This window comes from Pristiophorus japonicus, chromosome 9, assembly GCF_044704955.1.
Source record: "Pristiophorus japonicus isolate sPriJap1 chromosome 9, sPriJap1.hap1, whole genome shotgun sequence".
Classification (NCBI taxonomy): domain Eukaryota; kingdom Metazoa; phylum Chordata; class Chondrichthyes; family Pristiophoridae; genus Pristiophorus; species Pristiophorus japonicus.
The window spans coordinates 223,463,306-223,490,626 of NC_091985.1; the positions used below are offsets into that span (position 1 = coordinate 223,463,306).

The 27,321-nt window shown below is 47.8% G+C and overlaps 1 protein-coding gene and 1 long non-coding RNA gene across 2 annotated transcripts in view; both read left to right on the forward strand.

The window, feature by feature from the left end:
- Positions 1-27,321, forward strand: part of LOC139273794 (zinc finger protein 850-like) — a 76,375-nt gene that overhangs the window by 10,379 nt on the left and 38,675 nt on the right. The window lies entirely within an intron of this gene.
- LOC139273800 (uncharacterized) lies at positions 18,555-25,534 on the forward strand. The gene is made up of 2 exons (XR_011595361.1): positions 18,555-20,219; positions 24,161-25,534. It is a non-coding gene; the product is annotated as an uncharacterized lncRNA (long non-coding RNA).

A 27,321-nucleotide genomic window follows, 5' to 3' on the forward strand; every position in this document is an offset into this window, starting at 1 on the left:
TGAGTGAGTCAGAATAAGAAGCTTTAATAACAGCCGATGTTTTACAAAGAGAGACTGGACCAAAGGACATTGGTGGAATTTAATGGGATACAGGAGGCTATTTTTAACAGAAGGAAAGCTGGTCACAGCACACAGACAGTTTAACAGACTCTCCATGGTCCACTCTAACCCCCACCTTCTCTCTCACTATTTATGGACACTGCTGCAGTAATTGCTCCTCTGACCTTTCCTCTCTTGTTCCTCCTACACCCCTAATACATGGCCCTACACAATCTCCCTCCCCCCACATCCTCACTGTGCTGGAATCCACACCAGTCTCCAAATCTGCTCCTTGTTCTCTCCCTGGATCCTGAAACTACTGAACTCGGTCTACCCCTCCTGAAGTTTACAGGCTCTAAACCTGAAGCTTGGTGTCCCTCACTCCCTAGTACTTGACTTACCTCCCCTTCTCTCCTTTTTTCCCCTTAGTCGTGTTCCACACTCTGGGCCTTGGGCCTTCCCTGGGGATTCTCAGTATGAACAGGGGGAATGTGTGTTGAGACAGGATGTCCCAACTCTCCACCTTTAAAGGGACAAGGAGAGGACCCGCTGGGCTGAATGGTCCTGCTTTATGACATCACTGTAGTGCCCAGCAACCAACCTCCCTGAGCCCTGCGCATTATGGACTAGGTTTAGCTCAGTGCTGTGACAGGAAGGGAAACAGCAGGATTCAACCCGTGTGGAGCCCAGGATTAATGGGGAGAGGTACAGGATCAATTTATACCTTATTGAGTGAGAAATGTCATTGTCCCGAACACTCTCTGTCCCTCAGTATCTCTGTTGTGCAGCAGCTGTTGGGTTTATGTTACTCCCTTTCGGTGAATTTTTGTGCTCATTGAGGTGATGGATCTCAGTAAAGTTCCCTCGACACTGCCCTGGGAGTATTTGATGGGACATTGTAGAGGGAGCTTTACTCTGTATCTAACACATGTTGTAACTGCCCTGGGAGTGTTTGATGGGACAGTGTAGAGGACGCTTTAATCTGGATCGAACCCCGTGCTGTACCTGCATTGGGAGTGTTAGATGGGACAATGTAGAGGGAGCTTTACTCTACGTCTAATCCGTGCTGAACCTGAAATAATAACTTTTATTTATATAGCGCCTTTAACGCAGTAAAACATCCTAAGGTGCTTCACAACAATTTTACAGCATGTTGGATATTGACCATTGAGGGAAAGAGAGAAAAAGCATGAGAAGGAAGTGTAAAAAGAGGTAAATGGCTCGGGTCCAAAGCGGCAGCCAAAATGTGCAGCAGATAGACAGGCAAAAACACTTTTTAAAAAAAAAAATTCAAATTACATTGTAAATAATACAATAAGGAGTATACAATAGTAAAATCACTATAATAAAGATTAATTATAATTAAACAAAAATAATATATACCATAATTATAAATTAAGTTAAAATTAGAAACTCAGCAATTGAAGCAAATTAAATCAGTTATTAGCTTTCTTTAAGATTCATTCCCTGTCCAGTGATTCAATTAATATTGGAAGAAACAATCTCCATCCTTGTGATGTGCTAATTTTATTACTTTTTATTTCTCATTTCGTCCCCTTGACAGGACCTGTGTTGGCTCCAGACTCGAGCTGCTCCAGGGTCAAAACTCCCTCCTGCTGCTCCAGGTTCAAAACTCCCTCCAGCTGCTCCAGGTTCAAAACTCCCTCCTGCTGTTCCAGGTTCAAAGCTCCTTCCTGCTGCTCCAGGTTCAAAACTCCCTCCTGCTGCTCCAGGTTCAAAACTCCCTCCTGCTGTTCCAGGTTCAAAACTCCCTCCTGCTGTTCCAGGTTCAAAGCTCCTTCCTGCTGCTCCAGGTTCAAAACTCCCTCCTGCTGCTCCAGGTTCAAAACTCCCTCCTGCTGCTCCAGGGTCAAAACTCCCTCCTGCTGTTCCAGGTTCAAAACTCTCTCCTGCTGTTCCAGGTTCAAAACTCCCTCCAGCTGCTCCAGGCACGTGCTGCCTCCGTTGTAAGGGACACGCTTATGTTTAAATAAAAATAAAAAATGCTGGAAAAACTTAGCAGCGTCTGTGGAGAGAGAAACAGTGTTAACATTTTGTTAATCCTTCATCAGAATTGGAAAAAGTTAGAGCTGTAACAGGATTTGAAGCAAGTGTAGAGGCAGGGATATGGGGGGGGGGGGGGGGGGGGTGGTGAGGAAAGAACAAAAGGGAAGGTCTGTGATAGAGTGGAAGGCAGAAGAGATTAAGAAACAAAAGGGATGATGGTGCGAGGCAAAAGGAGATGGTAAGAAACAAAAGATGAGGACTAAGAGATGATTAAGTGGAGAAAAATAGAGTATGAGAGGAAACTTGCAAGGAACATAAAAAAATGTCTGCAAAAGTTTCTATAAGTATGTAAAAAAACAAGATTAGTGAAGACAAATGTAGGTCCTTTACAGACAGAAACAGGAGAATTTGTAATGGGAAACAAGGAAATGGCAGAACAATTAAATAAATACTTCAGTTCTGTTTTCACGGAAGAAGACACAAATAACCTCCCAGAAATGCTAGGGAACCAAGGGTCTAGTGAGCAAGTGGAATTAATGGAAATGAGTATTAGTAAGAAAATAATGCTGGAGAAACTAATGGGACTGAAGGCCAATAAATCCCCAGGGCCTGATGATCTGCATCCCAGAGTACTAAAAGAGGTAGCCATGGAAATAGTAGATGCATTAGTTGTCATCTTCCAAAATTCTTTAGATTATGGATCAGTTCCTGCAGATTGGAGGGTGTCAAATGTAACCCCACTATTTAAAAAAGGAGGGAGAGAGAAAACGGGGAACTACAGACCGGTTAGCCTGACATCAGTAGTAGCAAAAATGCTAGAGTCTATTATAAAGGATGTGATAACGGCACACTTAGATAATATCAACGGAATTAAACAAAGTCAACATAGATTTATGAAAGGAAAATCACGTTTGACAAACCTACTGGAGCTTTTTTGAAGATGTAACTGATATAATAGATAAGGGAGAACCAGTGGATGTAGTGTATTTGGATTTTCAGAAGGCCTTTGATAAAGTCCCACATAAGAGGTTAGTGTGCAAAATTAAAGCACATAGGATTGGGGGTAATGTATTGGCATGGATTGAAAATTGGTTATCTGACAGGAAACAGAGTAGGAATAAACAGGTCTTTTTTGGGGTGGTGGGTAGTGACTAGTGGGGTACCACAGGGATCAGTGCTTGGACCCCAGCTATTCACAATATATATATATATAAATGATTTGGATGAGAGAACCAAATGTAATATTTTCAAGTTTGCTGACGACACAAAACTAGGTGGGATTATGAATTGTGAGGAGGATGCAAAGACGCTACAAGGCGATTTAGATAGGATGAGTGAGTGGGCAAACACAAGGCAGATGCAATATAACGTGGATAAATGTGAAGTTATCCACTTTGGCAAGAAAAACATAAGGACAAAGTATTATTTAAATGGTTATGACTTGGGAAGTGTCGATGTACAGAGAGACCTGGGTGTCCTTGTACACCAGTCATTGAAAGTAAACAAGCAGGTGCAACAAGCAGTTAGGAAGGCAAATGGTATGTTGGCCTTCATTGCAAGAGGATTTGAGTACAGAAGCAAGGATGTTTTACTACAGTTGTACAGGGCCTTGGTGAGACCGCATCTGGAGTATTGTGTGCAGTTTTGGTCTCCTTACCTAAGAAAGGGTATACTTGCCATAGAGGGAGTGCAGCGAAGATTCACCAGACTGATTCCTGGGATGGCAGGACTGTCGAATGAGGAGATTGGATCGACTAGGCCTGTATTCACTAGAGTTTAGAAGAATGAGGGCGGATCTCATAGAAACGTATAAAATTCTGACTGGGTTGGACAGACTGGATGCGGGGAGGATGTTTCTCCTGGATGGGAAGTCAAGAACAAGGAGGTCTCAGGATACGGGGTAGGAAATTTAGGACCGAGATGAGGAGAAATTTTTTCACTTGGAGGGTGGTGAATCTGTGGAATTCTCTACCACAGAAGGCTGTGGAGGCCAAGTCACTGAATATATTTAAGAGGGAGATGGATTGATTTCTAGAAACAAAAGGCATTAAGGGGTATGGGGAAAAGCAGGAATATGGTGTTGAGATAGAGGATCAGCCATGATATTGAATGGTGGTGCAGACTTGAAGGGCCGAATGGCCTACTACTGCTCCTATTTTCTATGTTTCTATGAGTCTTGATAGGGCGTAAATGGAGATGGCAGAATCATCAACAGCTGCCATGGGAAAGACAAAAAAACAGAAAAGAAAAAAAATATGAGCAGAAGTTATGGTTTGAAATTGTTGAACTCTTATGTCGAGTCCAGAAGGCCTAAACAGAAGATGAGGTGCTGTTCCTCGAGTCTGTACTCAGCTTCATTAGAACAGTGTAGGACGCCGAGGACAGAGATGTGGGAGTGGGAGTGGACCGGAGACAGGCGACCAGAGGCTCGGGGTCACCCTCGCGGACTGAATGGAGGTTTTCCACAAAGCAGTCACCCAATCTGTGTTTGAACTCCCCATTGTAGAGGAGACCACATTGTGAGCAGGGAATACATTATAAATTGAAAGAAGTACAAGTAAATCGCACTGTTTTACCTGGAAGAAGTGTTTGGGGCCCTGGACAGTGGGAATGGAGGAGGTAAAAGGGCAGGTGTTGCAGCTCCTGTGCTTGCACGGTAAGTTGCCGTGGAAAGGGGAGGGGTGCTGGGGGTGACTGTGGAGTGGATCAGCATGTCTCAGAGGGAGCGATCCCTTCGGAATACTGAGAGGGGAGGGGAAGATGTGATTGGTTGTGGGACCACCCTGGAGGAGGCGGAAAGGGTGCAGGATGATCCATTGAATGTGGAGGCTGGTGGGGTGAAAGGTGAGGACAAGGGGAACCCCATCTTGGTTCTGGGAGGGCAAGGAAGGGATGAGAGCAGAATGGCGGGAAATAGAACAGACACGGTCAAGGGCCATGTTAACCACAGCAGAGGAGAATCCTTGGTTAAGGGAAAAGGGACATATCAGAGGCACTAGTGTGGAAGGTGGCATCATCAGAGCAGATGCGACGGAGATGAGAAATGGGTGAATGGAATGGAGTCCTTACAGGAAGCGGGGTGGGAGGAACTGTAGTCCAGGTAGCTGTGGCAGCCAGCAGACAGTCATTGAATGTTTGTCAATAGCCTATCCCCAGAAATGGAGACAGAGAAGTCAAGGAAGGGAAGGGAAGAGTCAGATATGGACCATGTGAAGGTAAGGGAAGGGTGGAAATTGGAAGCAAAGTGAATGAAATTTTCCAGTTCAGGGTGAGAGCAGGAAACCGCACCGATACGGTCATCGATGTACCAGAAGAAGAGGTGAGGGAAGGAACTGAGGAGGACTGGAACAAAGAATTTTCCACATATCCCACAAAAAAGCAGGCATAGGATTCCCATAATTTGAAGGAAGTGAGTGGAGTCAAAGGAGAAGTTGTTCAATGTGAAAACAAGTTCAGCCAGGCGCAGGAGGGTGGTGGTGGATGGGGACTGGTTGGGCCTCTGCTCGAGGAAGAAGCGAAGCCCCCTCAGGCTGTCCTGGTGGGGGATGCAAGTGTAGAGGGATTGGACATCCATGGTGAAAAGGAGATGGTTGGGGCCAGGAAACTGGAAACTGTTAAAATGGTGGAGGGCATCAGAAGAATCATGGATGTAGGCGGGAAGAGACTGGACAAGGGGAGAACAAATAGAGCTGAGATCAGGGTGAAACGATGGGTCTACCAGGGCAGTCCTGTTTGTGGATCTTGGGAAGGAGGTAGAAGCGGGCTGTGCGTGGTTGGGGGTCTTTGAGGTTGGCGGCCGTGGAGGGAAGATCTCCAGAGGCATTAAGATCAGTGACAGTCTGGGAAACAATGGTTTGATGTTGGGTAGCGGGGTCATGGTCTGGGGGAGGTAGGAGGAGGTGTCAGAGAGTCGGGTGGCACATTCTGTATCGCACTGCAGGCTGGGTGAGACAGCCGCCATTAAATGTCTTGATCTTCCACCTAACGAGAATGTGATTGGAAGCAGGTGAAATGTGTTTGGAGCAAGGACAACAAAATAAACTGAAACCCCAGCACTTGGTGTCATTAAAAACTGTCACACTCAGTGTAGACGCGCCCACAATTTAGTCAACTCTGGAAAATATTTTTTCCAGTCATTTTTATTAATTTAGATTTATTGAATGTTGTAACTGACGCCTTCAATTAATGTTTATTTTCCAACTGCAGCTCACTCTGATTCCACTGGTGGATGATAATCGCCATCAGCCATTCAGAGGGAAGCAGATGCCCCCTTCTTAAAGGGCACAACCCATAAAGACTGGAACTTCACCACAATTAAAAGGAAACTTAGCAGATTAAATTAGAGTTCTGTTTGCTGGGGTGATGATGCACTCCAGTCCCTCCGGTACCCACCAGTCGCAGAAGGCCAACTACAGCTCAGGACCACATCTGTTGTGTGACACTCTATGGAAAGCCTTCTGGAAGTCTCTAGACAACATCCATTGACAATCTCTTATCTACTTTATTAGTGACCAATAATCATGGAATCATACAGTGCAGGAGGAGGTTATTCAGTCCATCGAGTCTGTGCCGGCTTTTTGAAAACCTGTCCAATTAGTCCCACACCCCCACTCTTTCCCCAGAATCCCATAACTCCTCCCTTTCAAGTACATTTCCAATTTCTTCTTGAAAGTAATTTCCACCATTTTTCAGGCAATGCGTTCCACGTGGATAGGAACAGAGAGCAGTGGTTACTAGAATTCTTTGAGGATATAACGAGCATGGTGAATAGAGGTGTACCAATGGATGTGGTGTATTTAGATTTCCAAAAGGCATTCGATAAGGTGCCACACAAAAGGTTACTGCAGAAGATAGAGGTACGCGGAGTCAGAGGAAATGTATTAGCATGGATAGAGAATTGGCTGGCGAACAGAAAGCAGAGAGTCGAGATAAATGGGTCCTTTTCGGGTTGGAAATCGGTGGTTAGTGGTGTGCCACAGGGATCGGTGCTGGGACCACAACTGTTTACAATATACATAGATGACCTGGAAGAGGGGACAGAGTGTAGAGTAACAAAATTTGCAGATGACACAAAGATTAGTGGGAAAGCGGGTTGTGTAGAGGACACAGAGAGGCTGCAAAGAGATTTGGATAGGTTAAGCGAATGGGCGAAGGTTTGGCAGATGGAATACAATGTCGGAAAGTGTGAGGTCATCCACCTTGGGAAAAAAACAGTAAAAGGGAATATTATTTGAATGGGGAGAAATTACAAAATTACAACATGCTGCGATGCAGAGGGACCTGGGGGTCCTTGTGCATGAAACTCTTTTGAGTTTACCTGCGAAAACATAAAACATTAAACGGTGCCACCCGACCTGGGTGACACTCCAGACATTTACAAGGCCCTTTTTTTTTTTTTTCCCCCCCTTTTTTGTGTTTTTTTTTTGTGTTTTTCTTTTTTTGGTTTTTTTTTTGGGCACTAAAATCACAATTTTCCCCAGTGCCCCCTATAAAAGGGAAGGGGGACACTAAAAGCACCGGCAATTAAAACAAATTAAACTTAAAAACGTAAAATCAAATTAAAATTTGGTTGCCGGGCGTGATGATGCACTCCAGTCCCTCCGGTGCCCACCTCTCGCGGAAGGCCGCGAGCGTACCGGTGGACACCGCGTGCTCCATCTCCAAGGACACCCTGGACCAGATGTAAGAGCGGAAGAGAGGCAGGCAGTCAGGTTGAACGACCCCCTCGACCGCCCGTTGCCTGGACCGGCTGATGGCACCCTTGGCCGTGCCCAGGAGCAGTCCTACGAGGAGGCCTTCGGACCTACCCGCTCCCCTCCGCACAGGGTGCCCAAAGATCAGGAGAGTGGGACTGAAGTGCAGCCAGAATTTCAGGAGCAGCCCCTTCAAATAGTGGAACAGGGGCTGCAACCTTGTGCATTCAATAAAAACATGGAACACGGACTCCTCCAGACCGCAGAAATTGCAGGCGGCCTGGGAGTCCGTGAACCGGCTTAAAAATTTATTGCACGGCACTGCTCCGTGCACCACCCTCCAGGCCAAGTCCCCGATGAATAGTGGGAGGACCCCTGCGTAGAGTGCCCTCCATCGGGGACCCCCGCCTCCTCGGGACGGCAAGATGGTACGCCATGGCGTGTCCGGACGGCCGGCGAGGATGGCAAAGTTGAGGGTGTGCAGGAGCAGCCCGTACAGGAAACCCCTCCGCGCGGAACTGAAAGGCACGAAGGGGATTTCCCCGAGGCGGCTCAAGTTGTGAGGCGCCGGCCCCCGAGGGAGGTTCCGGGGTTTGGCGCCGATGAGGAATTCCGTCCGGACGGGGGTCAGTTCGGACGGGATCTCCCCACGTGCTTGAGCCTCCTCGATGCACCTAACGGAGTCAGGGCCCAGAGCTGTTTTTAGCGACTCGATGGCATCGGCCGCGTGGCGGACGTTGGCAGAATTTAGGCGCCGCGCCAGCGTGTCTGGCGCCATCCAGCCTGCTCCTCCGCCATCGAGCAGGTCCCTGATCCTGGTCACCTCACCAGCCACAGCCCTCTCTTCCGACCGCCACATAAAGCCTCGGCCGTGGAGGTACGGATTCCCGAGCAGCGGTTCCTGCAGGACGGCCGCCACTCCAGCCGGCGGAGAGCTGCGCTTGGTGGAGACTTTGTTCCAGACCCTGATGAGTTCCCTGTAAAAGACAGGCAGCTCCCGGAGGGCGGTCCTGGCACCCCCCAAGTTCACAAACAGGAGCTGCGTGTCATAATTGAGGTCGAGCTGCTGGCGGAAGAAATACCTCGCCAGACCACACCACCTAGGAGGGGGCTCGACGTAAAGGTATCTCTGCAGGGTCTGAAGACGGAAAGTCGCGAGCTGGGCGCTGACGCACACCAACGACTGACCGCCCTCCTCAAGCGGGAGACTCAAGACCGCGGCAGAGACCCAGTGCTTCCTGTTGTTCCAGAAGAAGTCCACCAGCTTCTTCTGTATCTTGGCGACAAACGCAGGGGGAGGGGTCAAAGTGACCAGCCGGTACCACAGCATTGCGGCCACCAGCTGGTTTATGACTAGCGCTCGACCCCTGTAGGACAGCACTCGGAGCAGTCCTGTCCAGCGCCCTAGGCGAGCGGCGACCTCCTTGTGCATGAAACTCTTTTGAGTTTACCTGCAAAACATAAAAACATTAAACGGTGCCACCCGACCTGGGTGACACTCCAGACATTTACAAGGCCCTTTTTTTCCCCCCCTTTTTTTTGTTTTTTTTTGTGTTTTTCTTTTTTGGTTTTTTTTTGGGCACTAAATTCACAATTTTCCCCAGTGCCCCCTATAAAAGGGAAGGGGACACTAAAAGCACCGGCAATTAAAACAAATTAACTTTAAAACGTAAAATCAAATTAAAATTTGGTTGCCGGGCGTGATGATGCACTCCAGTCCCTCCGGTGCCCACCTCTCGCGGAAGGCCGCGAGCGTACCGGTGGACACCGCGTGCTCCATCTCCAAGGACACCCTGGACCGGATGTAAGAGCGGAAGAGAGGCAGGCAGTCAGGTTGAACGACCCCCTCGACCGCCCGCTGCCTGGACCGGCTGATGGCACCCTTGGCCGTGCCCAGGAGCAGTCCTACGAGGAGGCCTTCGGACCTACCCGCTCCCCTCCGCACAGGGTGCCCAAAGATCAGGAGAGTGGGACTGAAGTGCAGCCAGAATTTCAGGAGCAGCCCCTTCAAATAGTGGAACAGGGGCTGCAACCTCGTGCATTCAATAAAAACATGGAACACGGACTCCTCCAGACCGCAGAAATTGCAGGCGGCCTGGGAGTCCGTGAACCGGCTTAAAAATTTGTTGCACGGCACTGCTCCGTGCACCACCCTCCAGGCCAAGTCCCTGATGAATAGTGGGAGGACCCCTGCGTAGAGTGCCCTCCATCGGGGACCCCCGCCTCCTCCGGACGGCAAGATGGTACGCCATGGCGTGTCCGGACGGCCGGCGAGGATGGCAAAGTTGAGGGTGTGCAGGAGCAGCCCGTACAGGAAACCCCTCCGCGCGGAACTGAAAGGCACGGAGGGGATTTCCCGGAGGCGGCTCAAGTTGTGAGGCGCCGGCCCCCGAGGGAGGTTCCGGGGTTTGGCGCCGATGAGGAATTCCGTCCGGACGGGGGTCAGTTCGGACGGGATCTCCCCACGTGCTTGAGCCTCCTCGATGCACCTAACGGAGTCAGGGCCCAGAGCTGTTTTTAGCGACTCGATGGCATCGGCCGCGTGGCGGACGTTGGCAGAATTTAGGCGCCGCGCCAGCGTGTCTGGCGCCATCCAGCCTGCTCCTCCGCCATCGAGCAGGTCCCTGATCCTGGTCACCTCACCAGCCACAGCCCTCTCTTCCGACCGCCACATAAAGCCTCGGCCGTGGAGGTACGGATTCCCGAGCAGCGGTTCCTGCAGGACGGCCGCCACTCCAGCCGGCGGAGAGCTGCGCTTGGTGGAGACTTTGTTCCAGACCCTGATGAGTTCCCTGTAAAAGACAGGCAGCTCCCGGAGGGCGGTCCTGGCACCCCCCAAGTTCACAAACAGGAGCTGCGTGTCATAATTGAGGTCGAGCTGCTGGCGGAAGAAATACCTCGCCAGACCACACCACCTAGGAGGGGGCTCGACGTAAAGGTATCTCTGCAGGGTCTGAAGACGGAAAGTCGCGAGCTGGGCGCTGACGCACACCAACGACTGACCGCCCTCCTCAAGCGGGAGACTCAAGACCGCGGCAGAGACCCAGTGCTTCCTGTTGTTCCAGAAGAAGTCCACCAGCTTCTTCTGTATCTTGGCGACAAACGCAGGGGGAGGGGTCAAAGTGACCAGCCGGTACCACAGCATTGCGGCCACCAGCTGGTTTATGACTAGCGCTCGACCCCTGTAGGACAGCACTCGGAGCAGTCCTGTCCAGCGCCCTAGGCGAGCGGCGACCTCCTTGTGCATGAAACTCTTTTGAGTTTACCTGCAAAACATAAAAACATTAAACGGTGCCACCCGACCTGGGTGACACTCCAGACATTTACAAGGCCCTTTTTTTCCCCCCCTTTTTTTGTTTTTTTTTGTGTTTTTCTTTTTTGGTTTTTTTTTGGGCACTAAATTCACAATTTTCCCCAGTGCCCCCTATAAAAGGGAAGGGGACACTAAAAGCACCGGCAATTAAAACAAATTAACTTTAAAACGTAAAATCAAATTAAAATTTGGTTGCCGGGCGTGATGATGCACTCCAGTCCCTCCGGTGCCCACCTCTCACGGAAGGCCGCGAGCGTACCGGTGGACACCGCGTGCTCCATCTCCAAGGACACCCTGGACCGGATGTAAGAGCGGAAGAGAGGCAGGCAGTCAGGTTGAACGACCCCCTCGACCGCCCGCTGCCTGGACCGGCTGATGGCACCCTTGGCCGTGCCCAGGAGCAGTCCTACGAGGAGGCCTTCGGACCTACCCGCTCCCCTCCGCACAGGGTGCCCAAAGATCAGGAGAGTGGGACTGAAGTGCAGCCAGAATTTCAGGAGCAGCCCCTTCAAATAGTGGAACAGGGGCTGCAACCTCGTGCATTCAATAAAAACATGGAACACGGACTCCTCCAGACCGCAGAAATTGCAGGCGGCCTGGGAGTCCGTGAACCGGCTTAAAAATTTGTTGCACGGCACTGCTCCGTGCACCACCCTCCAGGCCAAGTCCCCGATGAATAGTGGGAGGACCCCTGCGTAGAGTGCCCTCCATCGGGGACCCCCGCCTCCTCCGGACGGCAAGATGGTACGCCATGGCGTGTCCGGACGGCCGGCGAGGATGGCAAAGTTGAGGGTGTGCAGGAGCAGCCCGTACAGGAAACCCCTCCGCGCGGAACTGAAAGGCACGGAGGGGATTTCCCGGAGGCGGCTCAAGTTGTGAGGCGCCGGCCCCCGAGGGAGGTTCCGGGGTTTGGCGCCGATGAGGAATTCCGTCCGGACGGGGGTCAGTTCGGACGGGATCTCCCCACGTGCTTGAGCCTCCTCGATGCACCTAACAGAGTCAGGGCCCAGAGCTGTTTTTAGCGACTCGATGGCATCGGCCGCGTGGCGGACGTTGGCAGAATTTAGGCGCCGCGCCAGCGTGTCTGGCGCCATCCAGCCCGCTCCTCCACCATCGAGCAGGTCCCTGACCCTGGTCACCTCACCAGCCACAGCCCTCTCTTCCGACCGCCACATAAAGCCTCGGCCGTGGAGGTACGGATTCCCGAGCAGCGGTTCCTGCAGGACGGCCGCCACTCCAGCCGGCGGAGAGCTGCGCTTGGTGGAGACTTTGTTCCAGACCCTGATGAGTTCCCTGTAAAAGACAGGCAGCTCCCGGAGGGCGGTCCTGGCACCCCCCAAGTTCACAAACAGGAGCTGCGTGTCATAATTGAGGTCGAGCTGCTGGCGGAAGAAATACCTCGCCAGAGCGCACCACCTAGGAGGGGGCTCGACGTAAAGGTATCTCTGCAGGGTCTGAAGACGGAAAGTCGCGAGCTGGGCGCTGACGCACACCAACGACTGACCGCCCTCCTCAAGCGGGAGACTCAAGACCGCGGCAGAGACCCAGTGCTTCCTGTTGTTCCAGAAGAAGTCCACCAGCTTCTTCTGTATCTTGGCGACAAACGCAGGGGGAGGGGTCAAAGTGACCAGCCGGTACCACAGCATTGCGGCCACCAGCTGGTTTATGACTAGCGCTCGACCCCTGTAGGACAGCACTCGGAGCAGTCCTGTCCAGCGCCCTAGGCGAGCGGCGACCTCCTTGTGCATGAATCCCAAAAAGTTAGTTTGCAGGTGCAGCAGGTAATCAGGAAAGTGAATGGAATGTTGGCCTTCATTGCGAGAGGGATGGAGTACAAAAGCAGGCAGGTCCTGCTGCAACTATATAGGGTATTGGTGAGGCCGCACCTGGAGTACTGCGTGCAGTTTTGGTCACCTTACTTAAGGAAGGATATACTGGCTTTGGAGGGGGTACAGAGACAAATAGAGTACAAAAGGCCCAATGTGGCGGCAGTCGGGAACAGCGTGTGGAGGTGCGTGGAGAGCCGTGAGTTCCGGGGACGGCGAGAGGCCTGCAAAAGGCCCAGCCGGTGCAGCTATAGGGAGAAGGCAAAAAAGAAGTAGAAAGAAACAAAAAGGTGACGTCACAGCCAAGGGGGTAAGTGATTGGCTGGTGATTGGTGAGAAGTTTTTCTTTTTTCTCTTCTATAACAGTAAGTAAACTTTAGCATTGTTGTTGCCTATCTAAGGGTTAAGTCATGGCAGGAGAGCTCGGTCAGGTGTTATGCTCCTCCTGTACCATGTGGGAACTCAGGGACGCTTCCAGTGTCCCTGACGACTACGTGTGCGGGAAGTGTATCCACCTCCAGCTCCTGACAGACCGCATTGCGTAGTTGGAGCTGAGGATGGATTCACTCTGGAGCATCCATGATGCTGAGAATGATGTGAATAGCACGTTTAGTGAGTTGGTCATACCGCAGGTGAAGGGAGAACAGCCAGCTAGGGAATGGAAGACCAGCAGGAAGAGCAGTGCAAGGAAGGTAGTGCAGGGGTCCCCTGCGGTCATCCCCCTGCAAAACAGATACACCGTTTTGAGTACTGTTGAGGGGGATGACTCATCAGGGGAGGGCAGCAGCAGCCAAGTTCATGGCACCGTGGCTGGCTCTGTTGCACAGTAGGGCAGGAAAAAGAGTGGGAGAGCGATAGTGATAGGGGATTCGATAGTAAGTGGAATAGATAGGCGTTTCTGCGGCCGCAACAGAGACTCCAGGATGATATGTTGCCTCCCTGGTGCAAGGGTTAAGGATGTCTCGGAGCGGGTGCAGGACATTCTGAAAAGGGAGGGTGAACAGCCAGTTGTTGTGGTGCACATTGGTACCAACGATATAGGTAAAAAAAGGGAAGAGGTCCTACGACATGAATTTAAGGAGCTAAATTAAAACATAGGACCTCAAAAGTAGTAATCTCAGGATTGCTACCAGTGCCACGTGCGAGTCAGAGTAGGAATCGCAGGATAGCTCAGATGAATACGTGGCTTGAGCAGTGGTGCAACAGGGAGGGATTCAAATTCCTGGGGCATTGGAACCGGTTCTGGGGGAGGTGGGACCAGTACAAACCGGACGGTCTGCACCTGGGCAGGACCGGAACCAATGTGCGAGGGGGAGTGTTTGCTAGTGCTGTTGGAGAGGAGTTAAACTAATATGGCAGGGGGATGGGAACCAATGCAGGGAGACAGAGGGAAACAAAAAGGAGACAAAAGCAAAAGACAGAAAGGAGATGAGTAAAAGTGGAGGGCAGAGAAACCCAAAGCAAAAAACAAAAAGGGCCACTGAATGTAAAGGGGCTGCAGGAGGGGTCAAAACTAAAAATCATGGATTAAAAACTAGTATTAAAACATCAAAATAAAGTAAATGAGTTGACGGCACAAATCATTACAAATGGGTATGATTTGGTGGCCAGTACAGAAACGTGGTTGCAGGGTGGCCAAGACTGAGAATTAAACATACAGGGGTATCTGATGATTCAGAAAGATAGACAAGAAGGGAAAGGAGGTGTGGTAGCTCTGTTAATAAAGGATGATATCAGGGCAGTTGTGAGAGACGATATTGGCTCTAATGAACAAAATGTTGAATCGTTGTGGGTGGAGATTAGAGATAGTAAGGGGAAAAAGTCACTGGTGGGCGTAGTTTATAGGCCCCCAAATAATAACTTCATGGTGGGGCGGGCAATAATCAAGAAAATAATGGAGGCATGTGAAAAAGGAACGGCAGTAATCATGGGGGATTTTAACCTACATATCGATTGGTCTGAGCAAATCGCACGGGGTAGCCTGGAGGAGGAATTCATAGAATGCATACGGGATTGTTTCTTAGAACAGTATGTTACAGAACACTATCTTAGATCTGGTCCTCTGTAATGAGACAGGAATAATAAACGATCTCCTAGTAAAAGATCCTCTCGGAATGAGTGATCACAGTATGGTTGAATTTGTAATACAGATTGAGGGTGAGGAAGTAGTGTCTCAAACGAGCATACTATGCTTAAACAAAGGGGACTACAGTGGGATGAGGGCAGAGTTGGCTAAAGTAGACTGGAAACACAGACTAAACGGTGGCACAATTGAGGAACAGTGGAGGACTTTTAAGGAGCTCTTTCATAGTGCTCAACAAAAATATATTCCAATGAAAAAGAAGGGCGGTAAGAGAAGGGATAACCAGCCGTGGATAACCAGGGAAATTAAGGAGAGTATCAAATTAAAAACCAATGCGTATACGGTGGCCAAGGTTAGTGGGAAAATAGAAGATTGGGAAAATTTTAAACGACAGCAAAGAATGACTAAGAAAGCAATAAAGGATAGATTACGAAGGTAAACTTGCGCAAAACATAAAAACGGATAGTAAAAGCTTTTACAGATATATAAAACGGAAAAGAGTGACTAAAGTAAATGTTTGTCCCTTAGAAGATGAGAAGGGGGATTTAATAATGGCAAATGTGGAAATGGCTGAGACCTTAAACAATTATTTTGCTTCGGTCTTCACAGTGGAAGACACAGAAACCATGCCAGAAATTGCTGGTCACAGGAATGTGGGAAGGGAGGACCTGGAGACAATCACTATCACTAGCGGGGTAGTGCTGGACAGGCTAATGGGACTCAAGATTGACAAGTCCCCTGGTTCTGAGAAAATACATCCCAGGGTATTAAAAGAGATGGCGGAAGTTATAGCAGATGGATTCGTTTTAATCTACCAAAATTCTCTGGACTCTGGGGAGGTACCAGCGGATTGGAAAGCAGCTAATGTAACGACTCTGTTTAAAAAAGGGGGCAGACAAAAGGCAGGTAACTATAGGCCGGTTAGTTTAAAATCTGTAGTGGGGAAAATGCTTGAAACTATCATTAAGGAAGAAATAGCGGGACATCTAGATCGGAATAGTGCAATCAAGCAGACGCAGCATGGGTTCATGAAGGGGAAATCATGTTTAACTAATTTACTGGAATTCTTTGAGGATATAACGAGCATGGTGGATAGAGGTGTACCGATGGATGTGGTGTATTTAGATTTCCAAAAGGCATTCGATAAGGTGCCACACAAAAGGTTACTGCAGAAGATAAAGGTACGCGGAGTCAGTGGAAATGTATTAGCATGGATAGAGAATTGGCTGGTTAACAGAAAGCAGAGAGTCAGGATAAATGGGTCCTTTTCGGGTTGGAAATCGGTGGTTAGTGGTGTGCCACAGGGATCGGTGCTGGGACCACAACTGTTTACAATATACATAGATGACCTGGAAGAGGGGACAGAGTGTAGTGTAACAAAATTTGCAGATGACACAAAGATTAGTGGGAAAGCGGGTTGTGTAGAGGACACAGAGAGGCTGCAAAGAGATTTAGATAGGTTAAGTGAATGGGCTAAGGTTTGGCAGATGGAATACAATGTCGGAAAGTGTGAGGTCATCCACCTTGGGAAAAAAAACAAAAAAAGGGAATACTATTTGAATGGGGAGAAATTACAACATGCTGCGGTGCAGAGGGACCTGGGGGTCCTTGTGCATGAATCCCAAAAAGTTAGTTTGCAGGTGCAGCAGGTAATCAGGAAGGTGAATGGAATGCTGGCCTTCATTGCGAGAGGGATGAAGTACAAAAGCAGGCAGGTCCTGCTGCAACCGTATAGGGTATTGGTGAGGCCGCACCTGGAGTACTGCGCGCAGTTTTGGTCGCCTTACTTAAGGAAGGATATACTGGCTTTGGAGGGGGTACAGAGACGATTCACTTGGTTGATTCCGGAGATGAGGGGGTTACCTTATGATGATAGATTGAGTAGACTGGGTCTTTACTCGTTGGAGTTCAGAAGGATGAGGGGTGATCTTATAGAAACATTTAAAATCATGAAAGGGATCGACAAGATAGAGGCAGAGAGGTTGTTTCCACTGGTAGGGGAGACTAGAACTGGGGGGCACAGCCTCAAAATACGGGGGAGCCAATTTAAAACCGAGTTGAGAAGGAATTTCTTCTCCCAGAGGGTTGTGAATCTGTGGAATTCTCTGCCCAGGGAAGCAGTTGAGGCTAGCTCATTGAATGTATTCAAGTCACAGATAGATAGATTTTTAACCAATAAGGGAATTAAGGGTTACGGGGACCAGCCGGATAAGTGGAGCTGAGTCCACGGCCAGATCAGCCATGATCTTATTGAATGGCAGAGCAGGCTCGAGGGGCTAGATGGCCTATTCCTGTTCCTAATTCTTATGTTCTTATGTAATGGATAATCTTTATCCAAGAATTATGTAAATTCTGGTGTCCCTGAGTCAATGTTGGGACTATTGCTCTTCTGAATATAGAGAAATTATCTGAGCTTTGGTGTATGGGCCACAAGATCAAAATCTGCAGATGGCTCACTTTGGTGATCATCATCATAGGCGGTCCCTCGAACGAGGATGACCTCCTTCCACATGAGTTCATAAATGTTTCAATGAAGGAGCCGATGTACCAGTCCTGAACTCCAGGGGTGGAAGATGCCTGTGCGTGGATTTTTTTAAGGTGTGGTGACCATTGCACACCAGCCACCACACGGGCTTGACAGAGCTAGGCCTTTATCCAGTGCCAAGGGTTAAGCAGGACGACTGGAGACCTGCTCTGCTGCACGGACCTAGTGCGCACACATATCGCAGTGTGGGCTGGCCCGTGCTGCCCCAGGGCACTTGGCTCTTCTGGGTGCCGTACCCGCATTAGCCGCACCCCCGCCATGAGCTCCCATCGCTCCTCCACCACAAACATTCGCCGCACCTCCGCCATGATCTCTCACCACCACTACCTTGATAGCCTTGCTTAGATAGGTCACATGGAAAATTTTGCAAATGCAATATTGCCAAGAATCAGTGTGGATATCTGAACGGAATATATGGAATTAAGAACAGTAAAGTAAACGGGATATATGAAAATGTATAAGCCATGGAAGAATAGCTGGGAGAATGTCAGATTGCAAATAGTGCAACATCAGCTTAGCTAACAGTCTGTCTCAAGGTTTCAAGTCACTAATCCTGCCAATAATATATAATTGTAACATGAAATACATCTGCAGAATTGCAAGGTCTCAGTAAATAGTCACACCATTAGATTGAAACATTTGGAGGCAATACTTGAGCTTTCAAGAAGAACATCTCATATAGATTGACTAATGAGTGGCTGAGTTAGACTGTCAATCCATTTGTATTTTGTTATCTGATTTCAAAACTGTATAACTGTTAACGCTTTACGATGTAACTTCACCTATCCGTAGGGAGTGTGTACGCTCTATCCAGAGAGTATATCTTCTGTCTGATAGGTCTTACTGGCCGGTAATAAAGACTGCTTTGTTCAAAGCACAAGAGGTATTCGACTCAGTAATTTTACTGAACCAGATTGAGGTAAAAGAATCCAGGAATTAACATTTGGTGTCAGAAGTGGGATCTCAACGGACGACTGCCGAAAACTTGCGAATTAAGAGCCAGACTAGCCTTGGACGAGACGAGGGGAAAATGGCCACTGGAGTGAGTATGATTTCAATACTGCTCCAGTTTCCCCCGGTTTCAAAAGTCTGAGGAAAGTTTAGCCACTCGCTGGTTCTCAGGTAGTGTCTGAACGAGATCCAGGACAATCTGGTGAATACCTTTCAAACTTAGAATAGGGATAGAGATAGGGAAATTGTGCGATGATGCAAACCAAGCGGCGACTTGGAAAGATAGTTAGAGCTAGATAGGGATAGATGATCAATCATGGATCCAAAAAAAATTAATAGGAAAGAAAAGAGACTCTTATGAATTTCTGTTTAAATGAGAAATGCTTCTGTGACTTTTACTGTAAAAAAAAAGCCGGGGAGTTGTGGTTTGTTTTATCTCAAACAGAATGAAAGTTTGTTTTAACCCTTCGTAGTGTTGTCCTGTATGTGGGAAGTTTAAGAGTGTGAACCTTATTGAATTACGTATATTCGGATGATAAGTTGCGGAGCCAGGAAATGCCCAAAGGATAGATTTGTTAAAAAGAGAAAAAATTACAAGGTCCCGGTGGTTAAAAAAAAAAGAAAAACTTGTTGAAAGAAAACATTCAGAGAAGGCACAGCAAAACAACTGAGATGGATTTAAAAGGATTTAAAAAAAAATTATATTAAATAACACGACCTTGAGGCTGGAACAATTGATATAACGAAAAGCAGTCCACAGCCTACGTGCCAGACTTCTCTCTAGTTATAAAAAAAAAAGTAACGTACTAAATAGGTGCTGAAAGAAAAAAAAATGTTCTGAGATTTTAAATTATGAAAAATATAAAATCACTCCTGTCCAGTTGGCAGAAAAACTCCATTAAATTAGGGCTTTCATTGACTGATTGAATTTAAACTGCGCAGTAACGTCAAAGGATAGGGAAATTTGGAGACTAAAAGAAATTAATTGAGGCTCATAAGAAATCAAAATTAGAAAATTAGGCTCACAGGGAATAAAATGGGGATTTAAATAGAGGATAGGTGTTCAACTCAGGTACGACGAAGGGACCTTGAATATCACTTGGCCCGTCTAGGCTCTGATTGAATTTAAAAAAAAAACCCTGCAGCAACTCGGAAGGTAGGGCCGACGCGAACGCGCGGCCGAGAGAGAGAAGGGCCGAAGCGAACGCGCAGCGACGTAAACGCGCAGTGAAGCGAACGCGCAGTGACGTCAACGCGCAGTGACGTAGACGCGCGGTGACGTAAACGCGCAGTGACGCCGACGCGTAGTGACGCAGAGGCGCAGCAACGCGAATCGCGAAAGTCAGTGCTAATGGCAGTAAGTCTGTAAGTCTTAAGGTGTTTAGAGTTTTAAGTTTAGTATTAAGATCGCACGGCTATGCGGACCGTGCGGTGATGCGGGTAATTTTGTAGATCGTGCGGCTATGCGGACCGTGCGGTGATGCGGGTACGTGTTAGAAGTCTTTGTCTATTTTGTAGATCGCGCGGCTATGCGGACCGTGCGGCGATGCGGGTAAAGTAAAGTTAAAGTATCTTAACTCGCGCGGCGACGCGAGCCACGGGTCGACGCGGATTGCGCGGCGGCGTGAACTGCGAGGCAACGCGGATTGCGAGGCGACGTGAGCTGCGGGGCAACGCGGATTGCAAGGCGACGTGAACTGCGAGGCGACGTGGTAGTTTAGTATTAAGATCGTGCGGCGACGCGGACCGTGCGGTGATGCGGGTAAGTGTTAGATTTGGAGTTAGTTAAAGTCCGTGTTAGTTCTGTAAAGTCTGTGTCTATTTGTAAGTTTGTTTAAATTGCACGACGACACGAACGCGTAGCGACACAGTAATACGAGGGGCAGTGTGAAAATGGGAAATCAGTTAGATAAAACCACGGATGCGGATAGTCCGCTACAAAAGTTATGTGAGGAATTCCCTGAAAGAGCTGAAGACTTTAGAAAATTATCAGGAGCCCTGAACAAATTATTAGGGGATGACCAGTGACACTAGAAGCGTAGAGGTAAAAAAAAAAGCACAGGGATTAATTTGGAGAAGGGGACGAGGAAAAGGGGATAAAAAAATTTAATTGCAACCTGGCGACATTATTGTCAGAAATTAAAAGATGCATCACTTCTATCAAGTTGGCAAACAATGCTATTAAATTAGGACTTGCATTGACAGAGGGAACACATGTTAAAACTGTAGACGTCTTTAAAAAAAAAGAATGAATGTGCGCACGAGAAACTTGCTAAGAGATCCTCTGGGACCTCTGAGAAAGGTATTGATCAACTACAAGTTAAAATGGCTGGCTTTGTGTTAACCGAGGCTGATGATGAAATTGATGAGTGGCCACTGACTCAGCGCCCAACGGCGCCTCCCGCACCCCCTGGCCTCTTGCTCCAGTCCTCTTCCCAACACCCTCCACCTAACACTCCAGTAAAAAAGAGTTAGGAACAACCACATATCACCAAAGCAACAAACCCAAACTGACTCCTCATCCTCTGATAGCGATTCGGATCCCCAGTTTACAAGCAATACAGCCGAAAGGACCAGATCTCACACTCGAAAGGGCAGAACTATATCTCAACATCACAAACAGTCCCGTAAATCTTCTAGTCAACCTACCAGTCCAAGTTGTGAAAGACATAGCAAACACCCCCGCCGATCGAGACGCAGAACTGTCAAGCAGTCAGACAGCTCTGAAACATCCTCCGGCCTGGAAATGATTTCCAAGATCCCAAAGTCCCGACACCAATTCCCTGTCAGACCAATGCCAAACCCTGATGCACAACAAGCTGCAGACCACCTCTCTATAGATGTCTGTGATCTTCAAACAACTATTTGATTGCTCACGCTATCCGGACAGATGGAAAGGGCAGTTAAATATTATTGGCAGAAAAAGAAAGGGGAGGGGGGAGGTGCGCCCCCAACCCGGGTCAAGACTGAATACGTGACTAGAAAGGAAGAGCCATCTCGGGAGGAAGGATCAATAGAACCGCAGTGTTGCATACAGGATTGGATGGATAAGCAAGGATACGGTTATACTAAACAACCAAACGGCCCGAGCCCTGCTAATAAACCTCCCTATTGTCCCCGGCATGGTATGGGAAGAGGCCGGGACTGGGTAAGAGGAATTGACTGTTTTAATTGTGGGCAGGAAGGACATTGGAATAAAAATTGCCCCTACCGTCAGCATGGAAAAGGAAGAGGAGGAAGAGGAGGGGGGCAAGGGGGGAGAGGAAGATCTTACACTAACTTCTCCCAGAACAACCCCTTTGGTCAATTGTCCCCCGATTGACTACGCAGCTTGATTGTGCAGGGATCCTCCCCGGACGACGAACCCATTCTGAATGAGTGGCAACCCTTTTTGATAGATACGGGAGCCTTCATGTCTTCTGTACAATCAAAGCTTAAACTCCCTGCTTCTACTGAAACACAGGAACTTTCAGGATTCCTGGGACAAATCTCGACATTCCCAGTGTCAGAACCGGTTAAAATGGGTTACCAGGAAGAATCGGTGGAACATCGAGTTGTTATCACAACCAATCTGGACTGTAACTTGATGGCTAGAGACCTCCTTTGCAAATTCCAGTTGCATTTGGAGTGTGGAGATAATGGGATTATTGTAAAACAGGAAACCCTTAAGCGGCAGTATTATACCACTAGAACCCCTCAGTGGTGGTCTCTGGACCTGCCGCAGGCACCCTGTCACGTGACCCTAGCATACGATCCCAGTGGAAAGAATCAGGACCTGCAGAACTTTTATCAGGATCACGAAGGGGAAGTGAAGGGAATTTTATTAAGGGCTAGAGTGACTGGACTGGAAAGAGAGGCAGATTTTGTGGAAGTGGATAAGAATCTGTGGAAACAGCCCCTAACAATGGCACCGCATATTGCTCGTGAAGTATTAGCCCCTCACCATGCTAAGGATTTGGGAGTTATGGTACGCAAGGCCATAGATAAGGCTGACCCTACCAGCCGGGATGTGCAAATAAATCATGGCCGAACAGTCCAATTTAATGGGGACCCCGAGAAAGTATTAACAACTCTATGGCATCATACTGGCTTGGACATACCTGACTATGTGGATCCTCATGTGTGGGCAGAGGACCCCTCCGAAGTGGGTTATACTCCCATTAATTGAGATCCCAGTGCAGGGCAATGTGGACTGGCCCTCTATCCGACAGAACCCACTGAAATCACAGGCAATCCTAAACTGACTTTTCGGCACTGTACTGCAATTAATCCGGCCTGTTTTCTTACTGAGCCACCCCAAGATGAGGAAGAACCCAGTCATGATTGTTTATCTTTAATTTAAGAGGCCACATCAGTCAGGGAAGATTTAGTTGATGTACCAATGGAAGATCCAGACTGTATTCTTACTGAGCCAACCAAAGATGAGGAAGAACCCAGTCATGATTGTTTATGTATGTTGACGGAAGTACTTCTATTAATCCAGAAGATACACGAATCTCAGGATACGCCATAGTAAACCAGGAGAATCAGGTCTTGGAATCTGCCACTTTGAAACCGCCTATTCTGCTCAACAAGCTGAACTATTCGCCCTCACCCAAGCCTGTATCTTGGCCAAAGATCTCAAAGTCAATATCTATACCGACTCTAGGTATGCCTTTGGGGTGGCGCATGATTTCGGACAATTATGGAAAATAGGGGATTCCTAACCTCACAGGGGAATGAGATATCTCAAACAGCTAGTATCTGATTTGTTGCAAGCCCTCATGTTCCCCAAACGCATTGCCATTGTACCAAGAGGCCAAACAGGCCTCTCATGACCAACAGATGGTAGTGCCCAAAATTATGAGTCAGACTAAAAATCCTGCAAAGGATAAGTTAGCCTCGGAAAAACCAATGCCAACCATCCAAGATGTTATAAAAGCACAGGGGGACGCTCCTGAAAAAGATAAACTGTTGTGGAAATATTATGCATGTACTTATGACAATGTTTCTAAACTCTGGACCACTCCCGCGGAACAGACTTGCATGTCTGACGAGTTGGCCTCATGGGTTATAGAATGTCTGCATTTTGCTACTCATTGTGGAGCAAGGACCACGAGTGACACACTTTTGGCTACTTGGTGGCACCCTAAACTCCAGGCGCTCACCCAGAACATCAGTAGTCGTTGCCTGGTTGGCCAGCAACATAATCCAGGGAAGGGAGTCCCCTGTGATTGGGGTAAAACGCCCCTACCCGAAGGTCCCTTTGAGACATTTCAGTTGAACTACATTGAGTTGCAAAAAGTTCAGTGTTACAGATATGTGTTAGTAATAGTAGATGTGTTTAGCAGATGGATTGAAGCCTACCCTAACCTGGACAATAAGACTCAGACTGTTGTTAAGGTGTTAATGAGGGAAATTGTTCCTAGATATGAGATCTCAGCTAGACTGATGACCACCTATGTTCTTTCTCTGACTCAGGCTCTGCGACTAGTTCACAACCAGGTTCAAGATGCTTACCCGAATAGTCCCTCGTGGCACCAGGGAAGTATGGATTCGGAAGGGATTAGAGCCACAATAGGAGGGGCCTTTTTAGGTGTCACTCACTACCCCCACTGCAGCCAAGGTTGAGGGGAAAAGTGTCTGGGTTCACCTGCACCACTGCAAGCTCATCACCATTTAAACAAATTTTGCTGGTTAGTCTAATTCCTGTTTCTATTCCAGATCTCCTCCTCCCTATAGCTGAACAAGGCAGTTGAAGGAGGATCAGTTTGACCAAATACACTGACGGAGACCTGAAGGGAAACGTGAAAACAGAACTCTTTTTATCAGCTAAATAATTGGACTATTTATAAGATGAGACTGTGTCTGTATGCTACTGTCTGCATAATAGTGTTGATATATGACAGTTTTGGTGCACGGGAAGGAAGACAAAGGCGAGAGCTCCATGTAAACACCTTTTTGTTTATGTCTTACGTTTATGCGGAAAAAGGGCACTGCACTAGATGCTGGGTGTGTTCACATATCCCTATACATTCCAAAGGGGGAATTCCTTTGCGCACCGTTCCCCTGACCCTAACTGAGACTGTTAGATGGATTCAAAGAAACGATATTGGAACAGGTAGCTAACCGCACTGCTGAGGCTCTGGAGGGCATCACAGCTGAAATGGTAGCGATAAGGACCGTAGCATTAGAAAATGGCCCTCGATTACCTGTTAGCTGAGAAAGGGGGAACGTGTGCCCTGATAGGATCTGAATGTTGCACTTACATTCCTGATAGTTCAGAAAACATAACCCACCTTGCCGATCACATAAGGAGGGAGGTGAAAAAGTTATCCACACCAGCAAAAGAACTTAGCAGGTTTGATTGGTTTCTGGGTGGATCTTGGAGATCCTATCTAATACATGGGGCAATTGTTCTCATCATAATAATTACCTGCTGTTTGATTGTTGGTTGCCTTAACCTCTGCTGTAAAGCAATGACAAGGTTAGCAGACCCTCTTGTGGTCAAGGGTTCCCGGGTTATGATCCAACAAACTAGAGAACTACTCAACAATGCAATACTCATAGAATGATCCTAAATGTTATCATAGAATGATAAAAGGGGGGATGTGGATATCTGAACGGAATATATGGAATTAAGAACAGTAAAGTAAACGGGATATATGAAAATGTATAAGCCATGGAAGAATAGCTGGGAGAATGTCAGATTGCAAATAGTGCAACATCAGCTTAGCTAACAGTCTGTCTCAAGGTTTCAAGTCACTAATCCTGCCAATAATATATAATTGTAACATGAAATACATCTGCAGAATTGCAAGGTCTCAGTAAATAGTCACACCATTAGATTGAAACATTTGGAGGCAATACTTGAGCTTTCAAGAAGAACATCTCATATAGATTGACTAATGAGTGGCTGAGTTAGACTGTCAATCCATTTGTATTTTGTTATCTGATTTCAAAACTGTATAACTGTTAACGCTTTACGATGTAACTTCACCTATCCGTAGGGAGTGTGTACGCTCTATCCAGAGAGTATATCTTCTGTCTGATAGGTCTTACTGGCCGGTAATAAAGACTGCTTTGTTCAAAGCACAAGAGGTATTCGACTCAGTAATTTTACTGAACCAGATTGAGGTAAAAGAATCCAGGAATTAACATCAGGTGGTGTTGGTTGAAGGAGAAATGCTGGCCAGGAAATTGGGAGGCCTCCCAATAGTGCCGGGGGATCTTTTAATATCCAGGCAAACAGGGCCTCGGTTCAACTTCTCGTCTAAAAGGTGGCACTTCCGACACTGCAGCACTCCCTCAGTACTGCACTGAAACCTCAGCATGGATTTATGAAAGGGAAATCATGCTTGACAAATCTTCTGGAATTTTTTGAGGATGCAACTAGTAGAGTGGACAAGGGAGAACCAGTGGATGTGGTGTATTTGGACTTTCAAAAGGCTTTTGACAAGGTCCCACACAAGAGATTGGTGTGCAAAATTAAAGCACATGGTATTGGGGGTAATGTACTGACGTGGATAGAGAACTGGTTGGCAGACAGGAACCAGAGAGTCGGGATAAACGGGTCCTTTTCAGAATGGCAGGCAGTGACTAGTGAGGTGCCGCAGGGCTCAGTGCTGGGACCCCAGCTATTTACAATATACATTAATGATTTAGATGAAGGAATTGAGTGTAATATTTCCAAGTTTGCAGATGGCACTAAGCTGGGTGGTGGTGTGAGCTGTGAGGAGGCCACTAAGAGGCTGCAGGATGACTTGGACAGGTTAGGTGAGTGGGCAAATGTATAGAAGATGCAGTATAATATGGATAAATGTGAGGTTATCCACTTTGGGGGCAAAAACACGAAGGCAGAATATTATCTGAATGGCGGCAGATTAGGAAAAAGGGAGGTGCAATGAGACCTGGGTGTCATGGTACATAAGTCATTGAAAGTTGGCATGCAGGTACAGCAGGCGGTGAAGAAGACAAATGGTATGTTAGCCTTCATAGCTAGGGGATTTGAGTATATGAGCAGGGAGGTCTTACTGCAGTTGTACAGGGCCTGGAATAGTGTGTTCAGTTTTGGTCTCCTAATCTGAGGAAGGACATTCTTGCTATTGAGGGAGTGCAGCGAATGTTCACCAGACTGATTCCCAGGATGGCAGGACTGACATATGAGGAGAGACTGGATCGACTATGCCTGTATTCACAGGAATTTGGAAGGATGAAAGGGGATCTCATAGAAACATATAAAATTCTGACGAACTGGACAGGTTAGATGCAGGAAGAATGTTCCCGATGTTGGGGAAGTCCAGAACCAGGGAACACAGTCTAAGGATAAGGGGTAAGCCATTTAGGACTGAGATGAGGAGAAACCTTTTCACTGAGAGTTGTTAACCTGTGAAATTCCCTACCGCAGAGAGTTGTTAGATACAGAGTAAAGCTTCCTCTACACTGTCCCATCAAACACTCCCAGGGCATGTACACGGGCGTGTTACTAATGGCTTCCCTGGATCCCAAGGCTGGGAGTGGCGCTCTGGAAGGTATGGGGAGCTCGGACTTGTCCATGATAATAACCAACAGCAAGAGAACTGAAATAATCCAGAGTAATGAGGTGTTGGTCATGGCTCAGTGGTAGCATTCTTGTCTCTGAGTCAGTAGATTGTGGATTGAAGTCCACCTCCAGAGCCTTGAGCATAAAATCTAGGCCGGCATTCCAATGCAATACAGAGGGAGCGCTGCACTGTCAGAGGTGCCGTCTTTCACATGAGACGTTCAATCAAGGCCCCATCTGACCTCTCAAATGGGCGTAAATGATCCCATGACATTATTCAAAGAAAAAGGGAGTTTACCCCAGTGTCCCTCAACCAACATCACTAAAACAGATTATCTGGCCA